Raw genomic sequence first — 15,129 nt, forward strand, 5'->3', positions numbered from 1 at the left:
TGAGACCCTCACGGGTGAGTAGTGTGCTCTACAAATCCCTGATTGATTGATTGATTGGGTCCTGGGGGTCCAGGTCTATGGGTGAGGTGGCAGGTGGTGTGTGTTGTCCGTTGGGTGGTTCATTTGGAGACCCCGCAATGCTGTGTGTCCTCCTTGCGACCAGAGATGGTGCCCGGATGGCACCCTGGATCTGCAAAAGAGTGTCAGAATTGAAGCTTTGCAGCTGATCATCGCCTTCATCAGTAAAGTCAAGTACAGGCATCTGGCCGTGAGGTATGGCATCATCCTCTGCAAGGAGACCGAGATATGTCAATGTTGATCTGTGTTAACTGATCACATGAGTCATTAAGCTGCTAATCATGGTGTCTCACTTATATGACGCAGAGCCACGGATCAGGTCCCTCATTTATGGGACCCTAGTGGCACACTGTGCCACCAGAGTGTCATTTTTTGGGACGCACCATGGCATTATATTCCAGTTCACATTTCCAAGTCCAGTCTAAGCCATCTTGTGTGTTTTTTTGGGCTACTGAATGTAGATCCCTTGTATGCGTTACACTGCATGGCGGTTGCGTGGCATGGGTATTGCTTGGGGTGTTCCCATGCAACACCCATGGAAACATACAGAATCTGTTGCATTGCCAGATCTATAAGTTTTGGTATGTCTCACATTCTTCTGGCACCCCATTTGTGTTGTAAGAGTGGTGTAAGAGGGAGAACTGTCCCAAAGCATTTTTCATGTCACCTCTTATCATGTGTGCTGTATCCTGAACCACCCATAGTAGGATGCAGCCACCTCTCGTGTATGGGATTGTACGGGAAGGTATCCCTTCCTGCATGACAACACTCATCCCTGCAACACAGACCTCCATGCAGAATGGGTGCAAGGGTTGCTGGCCTACCCTGCACAACAGGCCTTGTACATAATGGTCAATGAGGGTTAAACATGGCCAGATGGTTCAGTTGATACGGTGAAGGGAGCGGTGTGATGGTTGTGAAGTGGTCTATTCATATGATGGTGGTGTCAGTGCACATTACATGTGTTTGGTGTTTAGCTATTATTGTGCCCCATGCAACCCTTTCACATGTATAGAGTGCCTCCTATGTACCTCTCACTTGTGCCATTAGTTATTTGCCCCCCGCTGGAATTTACCCTATGTTTGTTGACACTTGTCATATCCTGCAGTGTCCTGTCCCTGGACTCTGGTCACCAACTCCTCCGGGATGACCTCTGCCACTATCTCCACCAGCTCATCCAGCTCCTCCTGGGGTGCAGGACTTCTACCTGAGGTCTGCAGTGCTACCTTTTGTTTTGCGTTTGTAATCATGCCAGTGCTTCTTACAAACCATCATAGTCCTCTACACCTTTGCCACACAGATGACTTTATCAACTATGGACTGCCATATTGCCTTCTTCCTGCTTATTGACAATTAAGAGGTGACAAAGAGCTGGTGTTGGTGCTCTGTCACCGCTATGATCAGGATCTGATTCTTCTCCACACTGAACCTACTTTTCCTCTACCTTTTTCCCTTCTCCTGGGAGTTTGTCTGGGCATCCTGACTTGTACTGGGCTGATTGCGGTCTCTCTGGGGTCTCTCCTATCCTGACTCCTTCATTTTTTTTACCTTGTGGCTTCTGTTTGGCAGGATTTGTTTTACACTTTTAAAGCCTAAAGTGACACAGGCACAATTAGCGTAAAAAAATATGTGGCAAATCATGCCAGCACCACTTTTGAGGCACTAGTATAATTTTTTTGCGTCATGTCACAAAGGTTAGCGTAATTTTTTATGCTAGCCTTTACTAACCGCCATGCTGCACCATTTTGAAAATATGGCTCAATTATGGCGGTAAGAGTTGACGATAGCCAGCGTTAACATTTGTGACGCACAACTGTGCTAGAAAAGTTGTGCATCATTCCTTGTAAATATGCTCCTACTGTTGTGCATTGTGCATGAGAGGTCCAAACAGAAGTCAACCTGGCCAGGCAGACAAGAATTAGGATTTTTTTTGTTTTTTTACATCCATGGGAACCAACATATAGACTTTGCTGGAACAGGAAGGGTTGCAGCACTACAGATATATCTCAGATGCACTCCGGTCCTGGCTGGTACTGAATGTCAGCAAGGTGGGATAAAGCTTCACAAGACCCATTCTGCCAAACCACTTCCTCATGGTACCTTACCACGTTACCTACCTCAATTTATCATCTCATCAAAGCTGCATCACCTCAAGACAACCTAAACCTTACCTCAGCTTCACCCTCTTCCTCACTTCAGCTTAACTTCAACTCACCCCTAAAACTCCAGCATATGTCCAACTCCACCTCACCCTATCTTCAACCCAACTTCAAATAACCTAATCTAATCTCATCATCAATCTCATCTTCAACATCACTACGCCCTGCCTTCAACCTGTCGGCACGCTCACCTTAACATCTCCTTACCTAAACTCTGCTTCTCAATATCAGCAACTCATACTCCCTTAACTTCAACTCAGTTTCAAATAAACTGAACCTCACTTCAACCTAATCTAAATTTCAGATCACCCTTACTTCAACCTTTCCCTCAACATGACCTTTAATCTAGTTTTCCTTCAACTTTACCTCACCCCAGTCTAAACTCTGTCCTCATAAACTTCACCGCTACCTTACTCCCTACAAAACGCAACCTTACCTCACTAAAACCTCACTTGCTGTTTAGCCTATTCGCAATCCTCACGTCCATAACCCATTTTTATCCTCTTACATATGCACATTACATGCTCCTATTAATTTTTATTCATTTTCATGTATACAGTTTCAGGATCCTTTTGGTCATCCTGGGGTCAACTTTAAGATTTGATTTTGCTTTCCATGCCCCATGTTTCTATCGTCTGAAAAGAAGTTGTCAGGTATGTTTGTGGACTGTTTTCCACTTTCATTTCCAGAAAAAACATGATTTGCCATACTGTACGCTGTAAAGTATTACAATACAAAGATGTGGCAGTTACTGCCTGAATGAATTAATGAAAATGTATATAGCTCAACGGCTGCCTGGCAAGGGCATCATGGCTCTATGTAATTAGGGCACAATCAAACGATATTTAAATGGTGTGAAATAGCCGTTATGGCTACTGTCTTTTGAATCAGACTTCAGAAGAAATGGTTCAAAAAGAAGTTGGGAACTCATTCCACAAAATGGACGCAAGGAAGGGGAACATGAAGGATTTTTTTCTAGTCCTATGGACATTCGTTATTTTTTAGAAGGAGTCGACTGGATGACCGGTGCTGTTTACCTGGGTAAAAGCGCCTGAGTCTACCCATCAGATATTAGGGGCTATTCTAATGGAAAGCTCTACAAATTAGTGTCAAGCATTTACATCGGGTCCTCTATGAATCGGAAGCCAAAGGAATAACATCAGATGAGGGTGACTGAGTGTTGACAGGGAATATTAAGTAAGAGCCTGACTGTTTCATCTTGTACCATCTGGGACAGCCGGACCAGGTTTTGAGGTAGACCCAAGTATAGAGCATTCGAGTAATTTTGCCTAGTAGTGACTATCGAATGGACAATAGTGTTATACATGGTATCTGGGACAATATTAAGGATTAACACCGTAAAAGTAAAAAGAAAGCAGAAGTCACTATCACAACTTGTGGACAGAGAGATTGCTATCACATGTGACTATGGTATTAGTCAGGTTGATTGGCTTGCCTAATGCATTTGGCCACCTTGCACTCGGCTTCCAACAGACTTGATTTTGTTTTTCCCCAAATTTAGCTTCAAGCAGCTATTCTCCATCTAACCTGCAGTTCTGCTGAGACAGGCTTTAAATGCCCCATGAAGCTCATCATTAAGTTTTGAAAGGAAAGTATGAGTTGGGTGTCTTCTTCATATGGCACAACCTTGATACCAAATGACTGGATGGTAGGGGCCATATAAACATTAAACATCTTAGGGCTCAGGGAGGTGATCTGGGGGACATTATTGCCCTCCTTTCAATCCTGGTGGTCCAAAGACTGCTAGGGCTGCAGTGGCGGTCTCATCGTCAACGGTGAAGACCACCAAATTACAAGTTTGGCAGAAGCCAAAGCGGCGATACTCCGCCAGTCCCGCCACATTTCTGCAGTCTGCCGGCCTGGAGGTGAGCACCTCCTGCAAGGCGGATGTCGTAATACCACAAGTGGTATTACAACGCGGGAGACCGCCAGCATTCTTCTGGCGGTCGCACCACCAGAAAAAGCTGGTGGTTTTGCATCCTATCGACAGGAATAAGCATTCCTTTCACCAAGATACACTTGCACACACTTCCACATACCTGCACGCATGCACTCACACTCTTCTACACACAAACACACACCCACTCACCCATGCAAATGCAACATGCACACCTATTCACACTGACATACATACACAAACACTTCTGACACACGCATTCACTCCCCTCCTTCCCCTCCTCCCCTCCAGTGCATACCCACATTCATGCTCCGCTCACCCGTATAAACCCATTCACTCCCCCTTCCGTTCCGCACATACGCACTCAACCCATCCATCTGCATTTACCAACATACACGCACCCACCTCCGCCCGCATTCACAACACTCACACACGCACTCACACACACATACACTCCCACCTCCCTCCCCTGTCGGACGATCACTTACTATCAGGACACCACACGCAGGTCGGAATACGTCGTGCAGCGTCCTTTTGGCGTGGCAGTGCAACTGACTCTTCCCCGCTAGCTGCCAGCATGACCGCTGGCGGATTTCTCCCCAATTTCGGGTGGAAATTTGATGGTAGTCCTAATGCGGCGGTCTCAAGACCGCCATCACTGGTGGTCTTTCCTCGCCCGCGGCTTTGGGGGTCTTGTGAAAAGACCCCCAATGTCGAAATGAGGACCTATTTCTCAGTAGCTTAGTAGAAAAAGAAAAAGGAGGGAGGTAGATAGTCACACACAAGTCCTAGGGGAGGGAGAAGAAAAAGTGAAAGTGTTTTAGTGCGGAGGAGCATGAAATACTTGTCAGAGAGGTGACGGCGCACCAACATCAACTCTTTGTCACCTCCAAATTGCCAATTGGCAGGAGAGAGGCAACCTGGCAGCAGATAGTTGACAAGATCAACAGTGTGGCAGAGGTGAGGAGAACCGTAACTGAGTACAAGAAATGCTGGCATGATTGCAAGCAAAGGACAAAGGAGAAAATGGCAATGAACAAAAAGGCAGCACTACAAACTGGAGGTGGAAGTCCTGCACCACAAGAGGACCTGGATGAGATGGAGGATTGCAGCGGTCATCCCGGAAGAACTGGTCACTGGAATCGCAGGACAGCGCAGACTACCAGGAAACACCACAAATGCAGGTTAAGTTGCTTGGGGGGAAATTAATGCAAAATTGTCAAGGGCAAGAAGGGGGAGGCACAGAGGACACACTGACTTCATGTCAAAGGAGCTCAAAGGGACACATTGCACATGAATTAAGTTGCACCATTGAAATGTGAGCAACACATGTACATACTCCTTGGTAGTGCCATGCACCACAACACATATACAACCTGGACATATGTCTATCACCAGGGCTGAATACCTACATGTACATATGCAGCACATAGGATGGAAGGCATGCCTAATGACTGTGCCTCTAGTTATGTCATCACAATATCCCTTGCATACAGTCAAACAAACTCTACCAACAAGACCAAGACATCAGAGACTAGGAAGTCAGTCAATACCATTCCTGGGGTTACATCATGGTGGTGTCCCTTGTAGTAACATCGTTCAACTGCCTTGTCTCATTACCAAAACATGTGTGCTGCATCTTACAGCACACAATTCATTGCAACCTTTCCCAACAGTACCCAGACATGTGCCAGGAGCACTAACACCTTCACATTAAAAACACATCCACATAAGGCAGCCACCACTCCAACATGCAGTAAGGATGCCACCCTGGGTGCAGGGAAAAGTAATCTGGGCATGTGCTGAGGGAATAGCAGGGTAGTCCTGTATCACAGGAAACATGCTACTACCCAGTGTAACTAAACTGGTGTAGTGTGGAGCCACACATTTTGACGCTGTTCAGAACTGTGCCGCTAGAGAAAATATGTACTACAGATTGCAAACTATAGGTCACAAGAAATACAGGCTGAAGCCCACTACTACTCTGACACAACCATGTGAGACACATAGGAATGGGGAATCACACACATACAACACATGGGGCCTGATTACAACTTTGGAGGACGGTGTTAAACCGTCCCAAAAGTGACGGATATACCACCTACCGTATTACGAGTTCCATAGGATATAATGGACTCGTAATACGGTAGGTGGTATATCCGCCACTTTTGGGACGGTTTAACACCGTCCTCCAAAGTTGTAATCAGGCCCATGGTGTATGACTGTGAACATAATGGTGTACAATTTCACATTGACGGTCGGGGATGGTGCATGAGCAAATCTGGTGTTGATAAGACTGCCAGTGCAGAGTACCCTTTGCGGTTGGCACTATGAGTTTGGACGGCAGGTGGAAATCTGTCAGCTCACGGTAGCTCTGAGAGACAATTACCACAACATTGTTGATGGATCCAATAGAGTCAGTGCCAGTCTTGAGGTGCATTGGGTGTGACAGGACACGCTGTTCTTAGTCCTGCAAATCAGGAAGTGGAAAGAGCAAAGGGGCTGCACTGCCCATGCCAGGTGCAGGGGCACCCAGGGGCAAACCACACTACATCACCACCAACCTTTGCATGGGGATTTCACCGCCATGCAAAGGCTGGTGGAAAAGCAGGAAAATACCTGGAGGGTAGTGCTGATCGTAATACTGGTCTGGTGTCACAAGACAGGTGGCATTGCCAGTCTGTAAGCTGCTGGAAACCTGCCAGTGCCAGGCCATTGACCCATGGGCATTCCCCATGGACAACATGTGTCACTACCACCTGCGCGGTTGGGCGTGGTCATATAGACAATGGCAGTCAGGTGGTCATACGACTGCCGGACTTGTAATGAGTATCCATGTATGCACCAGTGTGACTACCTGCAAAATCACCATCAAACTAGCCTGAGGCCTTGACCTAAGTTCCACTTTAGTCAACTGGCGTGTCCATTAATTATTTTACCATCAGGCACTGTTATGTAGAAAACGATGTACACAGCAACAAATGATACCCATGCTGGCCATCCCTGGGTCCACCCCTGTGCCTGTGTCAATTTAGCTGCACTGCCACACTGTTGCATCTCTTGCATCATAGTGCAAGGATGGCTGCATTGAGGGGGAGATCATAGTTGTGTAGGAAGGAACACCTTCCAGCACATACAGAAACTGAAATGGAAATCTGCTATGTCCATGTGTGCTGTGCAATGTAGCACACATACACATACATCAATATGAGAAGCAATCAAAGGAAACAACAGCATAATGTCTTGGCAATGCAATCCCTCTGGTGGTGTAAGGTTTCAGTACCGCCCGGGTGTATGTGAAACATGTAAGACTGGGACAGGGGCATTTTGCAATGTGTGTTGATGTGGCTTGACCACTGCAACACACATTGCAAGGCCCTAACATGCAAATGGATGCACATGAAGGGTCCACAATAACAAGATGGTGTCTAGCCACCAAAAGGATTTACATCACACCTAGTAGATATGACGCAAGCAATTGCGCCACCTGAGCTTCCCCTCATGTGACACTCAGGTGGGGCAAAGGGCTGATAGCCTGCAACCATGATGTACAGGAACAATGTTTGGGAAGTAAGATGACAATAAGTTTCCAAAAGCAAGTCGGTGATGTGACATGTCAAAAGCCCCAACATTGAAAGATTGATTTTACACCATCTCATTGCAGAGGATGATGGCTCTCCTGCTGATCTGCCTGTCTTAGAGTACCCGATGACCTGGATGACAAGGTGACAACCATCAGCCAAGAGACCCTCCAAGAAGTCCTGGTAAACCTCCAGATACCACCTCCAGTTGCAAGGAGGACAAATAATGTAGCAGCCATCCCAAATGCCTCACCCAACACCCCCAATAGTACAACCTGTCAGCACTGACACAGCTGAGGACTCCTAGGACCCAGGGTCCATCTGAGGAACCAGGAAAGATAGAATCCCCACCCGGGGTCTCCTTCCCAGCGGTGGAGGGACACCCTAGTCCTCAGGGTCAGTTTAGCAGAGAGTACACAAATCAAGCGGAGTCACCAACTGGAGGAATAAAGAGAAGTTTATTACATGGATTATAGCTGGAGCTAATACAGAGTCCCAGGACAGTCAAGTGACTATCCTACGGAGGCTGCCCCTTCACTCTGGGGCACCCAACCTTATATACACACAAAACTGCTTAGTTAGAGGACAACTCCACCCCTAGCGTATTCAAGGTCCTCTGCGGCCTTTAGAATATTTCAGGGATACACGTGTGGTGGGAGAAGGTACAGATGCAGCTGGCAGGAGGTGGCAACGACCTGTACAAACCTGTTCTGGCAGTTACTGATTAAGCACGAAAATTCTCGGAACTACGGTTAGAACAAGTAAATTACAGCGATAAGCAGATTGCAGCCCAAGGCTGCGAGCACAAGGTCAATCATCAAAGTTCAGGAGGTTTGTCGAGCACATGGCAACATAATAAAGATAAACAGATGCCTAGCAGCTATGGTGTATGATTAACTTTATGTACATTTTCTCACAGCTTTGAGAGGACAGTGGTAAGAGTCCAGCGGGTGCTGGCCAAGCAGGTTCAGTGAGGATGGAGACTGTGGCAGCTAGCCTAGAGGGAATGTGCACGTGCCTCGTTATGGCCAATAAACATACTGCAGCCAAATGAGGCACACACTCCCCACTGCAAGGAGTCCAGCAGTGTCTGAGGGACATAGCTGCTGCCATGAGGGAGAGGCCACAACAACTGCCCTCCCAAACTGACAGCGGTGTAATTGAGAACAAGCTGGATTCCATGCACCGGGAAGTGGTCTCACTCAGGGCAGACATGGAAGCCTACCACTGGGATGTTGCTGCAATCCTGAAAAATCATCAGCTCCTCCTTGCTGCAGTGATGCCATATGTTGTTTCAGAAATGACAGCTGCCAAGAATTGGGACTTCACATCTTCAACTACTGAAGTGTGTGTGGACCCCCTCTACATACCCACCACCAACATCAAGGGGACACATCGGAGGATGAAGCTGTGGAACAGATCAGCTTCACTCATAAGAGTTCCCAGTAGCACCAGCCCATGCCACATGGGCAGTGTTCTCCTTTTTCCTGTGCTTGAGATCATGCTAGTGTTAGCACAGTTGGATATGTGCACTCTTCACCCACACACTGTTGACCTGTTTGCTATGGACTGTCATTGTCTCTCACTTACCAACTGGCAATTGTTGTTCCTCCGCACTAAACAACACTTCACCCAAGCATGTCTCATGACATGTCCCTCATCCCTGGACTTGTGTTGTGTCACAATTGTATGGAGTTCACAAATAGGGTCACTGACCTGGACATTGTAAATATTGCACCACAACACTTCTAAATAAACACCTCCTAGACAATCGGCATGCCTTTGTGTATTGTGATCCATCTACTACACTTAGTAATTGTGATGTGTGTATCCATGTCATTGGTCGCAGAATATCAGTACAAGAGTGCAGGACTGTGGGGGCACAAGGCTACACACAAGGCCCTAACATGACAAATGGTTATGCTTGTCTCATCCCCTACAAGCATAACCTTGTCACAAATGAAGACTTTGTATGTCACAAATGAAGAACAAATATATGCTTCACTCACTATATACGGCAGGAATGGTGGTTAAACAGTTCTAGGGCAATATCGTCAGCTGGGAGTACCAGTAGAACACATTGGTGTGATACAGAGGTACCTAACCTCATTAGTTATTGCCACTGGTCAGTTTTGCATGATAGAGTTCCAATTTAGGCTATTGTCAGATGTGTCACAGTTATCTACATTCCTACACAGGACCCCAACACTGACAGCTGAAGTACCACACATACCTGTCCAATACAAAGTAAACATAGTCATCGTGAGTGGTGGGTAAACTGGATGGCAGATGCATGGACAAGCAGCTGTGTTGTTGTTGCCAATGTGACAGCTGAGTTGTCAAAAGATAATGCACATGTCAAGAGATGTATTCAGAGGCAGGATGGAATCCCTAGGCCAACACACAATTTGCACTGTGCATTCACAGGACGACCCTGAGACACAAGCATTTAACACAAAATGGAAAGGAGTATGCAAAAATGTTTATTAACATTTCAACTAACCTAAAAAAGAAATAAAACCTACCTTATCCTAAACTAATCTATTCTAAATATACTTATCCAACAACTAAAGCTATCTACCCTGTGCTAAACTTAACTTACACATTTAACACCACACTCTAAACATTATCCCCCACGCCCCTTAAGTTACAAAACACATGCACGACAACATATACTAATACTACACATGTACTAACTAATCCTAAACAAAAATATATTTGTGTGTATTTTTTTTATTATTTTCTTTCCATTTTTTATTAAAGAAAACACAAAGATACCCCAACATGACCCCCACCCATCCACCCACTAATTAACACATAATAAGTAAAAAGTCTACCCCTAAATGCACTGATCATATCTAATGCACATACCTACACTAACCTAACACTAACCCCCTAAAACCCCAATAAAATATATTAGAAAATCATAAAGAAGGGGACAGAACTTGGAGGTGGCAGATCACATCAAAGTCAAAGTTTTGCCTTCTTTAGTTTTTTTTAATGTATTTCAACATATTATTATTAGGGGCTACCTCTTCCTCCAAGCTGTCCAAACATTTTAATACAAGGGATACGTTCCCCCTGCACATCCGGCAGCAACTGCATGGCAATGGCAGCAGGTGGTGTGGGAAGTTGCGCTGATGTGGTTACAGTTGCAGCCAATTTTGTTGGTGTGGTGCCAGCTCTGCCCCCCCACACTGCTGAAGAGCTAGGAGTCTGCTGAGCCTTCTTAGGGGGTGTGTGGGCCCCTTGTAGGCATGCCTGCCATTCCCCTGTTGCCTTCTCTGCACAGAAGGGGCAAACCATGCGTCTGAACTCAGACTACACTGCCAGGATGTGGCGATACCTCAATGCGCTCTTCTGAAAAGCACCCCGCTCATCATTGGTCATGTTGGTAGCTGTAAAATGGAGACAAGCAAACATCAGTGTCAGCATTGCGTGGAGTCTGTAGTAGCTTACACTGCTACACTGCTATATCTAATTACACATGCACTCCAACTCACATTCCAGAAAAGACAATGGCCCTGATAAATGTAATGTCAACGCTGCCTTAGCATTATATTTTTTAGCTAAAGTGACGCAAACCTACAAAATGAACCAAAGTTTTGGAAGTGTGCACTGCTTTTGCTTAAAAAAAATAATGCAAAGGCTGCGCTAACTTTACATAGATCAGGCCCAAACGTCCTGATCATCTGTGTTTATTTCCAACCATACATCACCAGTAACTTGGACATGTCATTGGGAGGATGGGATGCTGTTGATAACCAAAAGGGGTCAGAGCTGATAGGTACACATGCAAGCCTGATCAATATGACTGTCACCTACATTGTGAACATCACATCTACCTTCAAATTGGTATTCCTCTCCCCCTGAGCCTAAGGGGGAGATGGCCATGCTATCCATCATCTTAACTATCCTGGTCATTCACCAAGGCCTGCCCACTCATACATGGAGTCAAGGAGTGGACCATATGTTAGGAGGGCCACCAACTAGGAAGCTGGTATCCATAGGTCTATCACATCTACACTCATGTGTCCGTGTGTAGACACCCATAAATACCGGATCTGTCACTATAATTCCTTTCACACTGACTTCCATGCCAGCACACATTTGGCCTTGACCTGCATGGAAGCCAATTACATTCCACAAAAGTGAAACATACATGGAGTGAAAAAGACGGAGCGCCATGCTTCAGGACAATTGCCAGCAGAGTTCTCCATCTTTATGACAATACAGATGCACCAAATTAGATTCAATATGGTGCATCCCTGTGTTGTGAGAATGATGGAGTGTGCCACTGCTAATCTTCTCACAGCGTTGCGCTCTGTCATTTTCAGTTGCACATCGCCCTACATGTGGCTTTTCACCACCTTGTGTACACGATGCTGGCCATTGTGCACCACAAGTCTCACAAGACGTGACCCTCTGGTGGTGCTTGGGGATCCTTAAAATGGGCCATGACATCACCATCCTGCCCTCTTTGATATCTGATCATTGGACAGCTTATCACATGTGGCATTGAATTAAACACACATGACTCACTCACACCAAACCCTGGATTACTTCACAGGACACACATTATCGCACTTACTGGATACATCTGGGTCTTCGAAATGCACCACTTCACCAATCGTGTAGGGGGCTGGTCCACTTGTAAGACATGATCAAATCATAATCACTGCAAGTGGACAACAAATGTAAGTGTGAACTAGCAGAGAGGAGTGAGCTAGTCATCCTAGTAGAAATCAGTGCAACAGACACACCATCGCGATCACACAATGACACAAACACTCAGGTGAGTTAGAGCCACACATCTGAACACTAGCACCACTGGGCCAGAGACTCCTGTAGTGCTCCACCCTGCAACACTAATATGTGGCATTGTCATGCAGCTGTCTGTGGGCACGACACCTCCATTGCCAAATGGGGCTGTTTGTTCGTTTATTTTCCATCTATGGTTGTAGCACTGGCAGGACCATTGTCGCATACATGGCATTTCTGCCTGCAACAAATGTAGATAACAACTATGGGGGTAATTTTGACCTCGGCGGTCCTTTTTAAAGACCGCCGAGGGACCGACGTGCGGAAGACCGCCAGTGGTGGCGGTTTGCCTCTCGGCCTATTATGACCGTTGGCAGCTCTCCGTCCTTTTACGGACAGAGAGCCGCCAACAGCCATACTGGCGGGAGGCAGGGAAGTGAAGGTTGCTCCACCTCCACCGCCACGCCAACAGAACACCGCCCAGCGAATCACGTCCTGTGATTCGTCGTGGCGGTATTCTGTTGGCGGTGGCGGTGTGGTGTCGGCGGAGCAGCCCCCATGGATCCCGTCCCCTCCCGGAGGATCGTCGGACCAGGTAAGTCGATCGTCCGTGAGGGGAGGGGGGTGGGTGGTGTTGTGTGCGTGCATGGGGGTGTGCATGTGTGTATGTAGAGGGGGTGTGTGAGTGCGTGTATGCTTGCGGGGGTGTTATGTGTATGGGAATGAGTGCATGTATGTCTGTGGGTATGTCTGTATGGATGCGTGTCTGACTGTGTGTGTGGATGTAGGCATGTATGTCGGCGTGTGTAAGTGTAAGTGTGTAGGTGGTGCCTGCGTGCGTGTCATGTGGGTATGGGTGATGTGATGTTGGGGGCCGGGGTGGGGAGGGGGGCCCTGCCACCTTTGGGGGATGGCAGGGGTGGTGGGGGGTAGGGGAGGGAGTCGGGTGGGGGTGGGGGAGACCCCTATCAATGCCAGGGAAGAAATTCCCTGGCACTGATAGTGCTTACCGCCATGGATTTCATGGCGGTTCAAACCGCTGGAAATCCACGGCGGTAAGCCGGGTCAAAATACTGCCAGCGGTATAGTGACGGCCGCCGGGCTGGAGACCCAGGTCTCCAGCCCAGCGGTCGTCTCCGCCCTGGCGGGCGGAACAGAGAACCGGCGGATGACCATGGCGGTAACCGCCATGGTCATAATTCCACCAAGTAAGACCGCCAGCCTGTTGGCGGTCTTACCGCCGGTTCTCCGCCTTCCACCAGGGTCATAATGACCCCCTCTGTCATTATCATAGCTCACAGACAGGCTACTGCCCTGGAATTGTAAGGGTATTGCAAGGTGCTGGGGATTTGCATTACACACCCTGCAATGAACAGAGTTGAATGTGTGTGCCATCACAAGATAGACAAACTTCAGGAATTGCCATGGCTGTGGACTCATGTGCAGTTGCTTTGTCTACCTGCACATTGACTGCATTGTGACACGTATGTATTGCAAATACTGGTTGGCCTGCCATTGTTGTCATTGTGCATTATTGTCAATCCAGTGAGGGAGAAGTACATGGGCATAGACATTGTGTTCAACACAGACACACTTGCTCTGTGGTCAGATGATGCATCTGGAGTTGCAGGTTAGTGAGTGATGTGGCAGAGATGGAGCTGAGGCAGTGCAGCCTCATACTGTTAGTGATGAGCTGTAGCCCAGTGGAACAGACTCTGCACATGTGTGTGGTGTGGGGGCGGTAGAGGAAGTCTGTGACAGAACATGAACTGGAACATGGAACTGCCAGTAGTCTCTTCGCAATTCATGATCAATCTCCCTTACATGGCCTTGACCAATGACACAAAGGGGCCAAAAGGACAACAGTGGTGCAGCACCTGGGACTTGAGCAATGAAAAGTGAGTGCTGCCTTCGTGTCATTTTCCAACACATATGCAACACTAATTTAAAAATAATGTGTTTGCGGTTAATTTTGTGCTGCTAATGCGTCACACAATGATGCTTGGGCGGTGCGACTCTCTCATAATTTCGGCCCCTAGTGCTGCCGCACATGAAGTGTGCCCCTCAGCACACCCCTGATAACACCATGTGTGAGCCGTATATTTACAAAACGGCACAACATGGTATGAGGGGGAGTTGTGCAATAAAAACATGACACTACCCTGTGGCTTTGCAAGACGTATAACTCAGGTACTCAAGCTTGTCCTGCAAGGCACCTAGAGGCGCTTTGTGAAAGAAATGCGGCTCAATTGAAAGTCAGCAATGATCATGCATTGATTCATTCATGGCTGATGTGGCAAAGTTGTCTAATGGTATCAAATGCCCCATATTCATTGCCCTGCAAGGCAGGTAACTCCCCTTTGCTAACATAATGGTGAGGGGCAAGGGTCATGTGTGTGAAATGTTGACAATGTTACCCTATGCATGCATTGCGCCACTTTGTTGACACAATCCAGGGAAAATATGATAGGCTGGCGGTGCCTTGGCATTTCTGAAATGTGTGCCTTCGTGATGGCTGTGCAGGACTCATCAGACATCTGACCTGCATTGGTATCATTGTTGTACATGTGAACTCCAGGCCTGAACTGGCGCTGATACTCTTCATACTGGTTGTATGCAACCTGTCTACAAG

Source organism: Pleurodeles waltl, chromosome 6 (genome assembly GCF_031143425.1).
Source record: "Pleurodeles waltl isolate 20211129_DDA chromosome 6, aPleWal1.hap1.20221129, whole genome shotgun sequence".
Lineage (NCBI taxonomy): Eukaryota > Metazoa > Chordata > Amphibia > Caudata > Salamandridae > Pleurodeles > Pleurodeles waltl.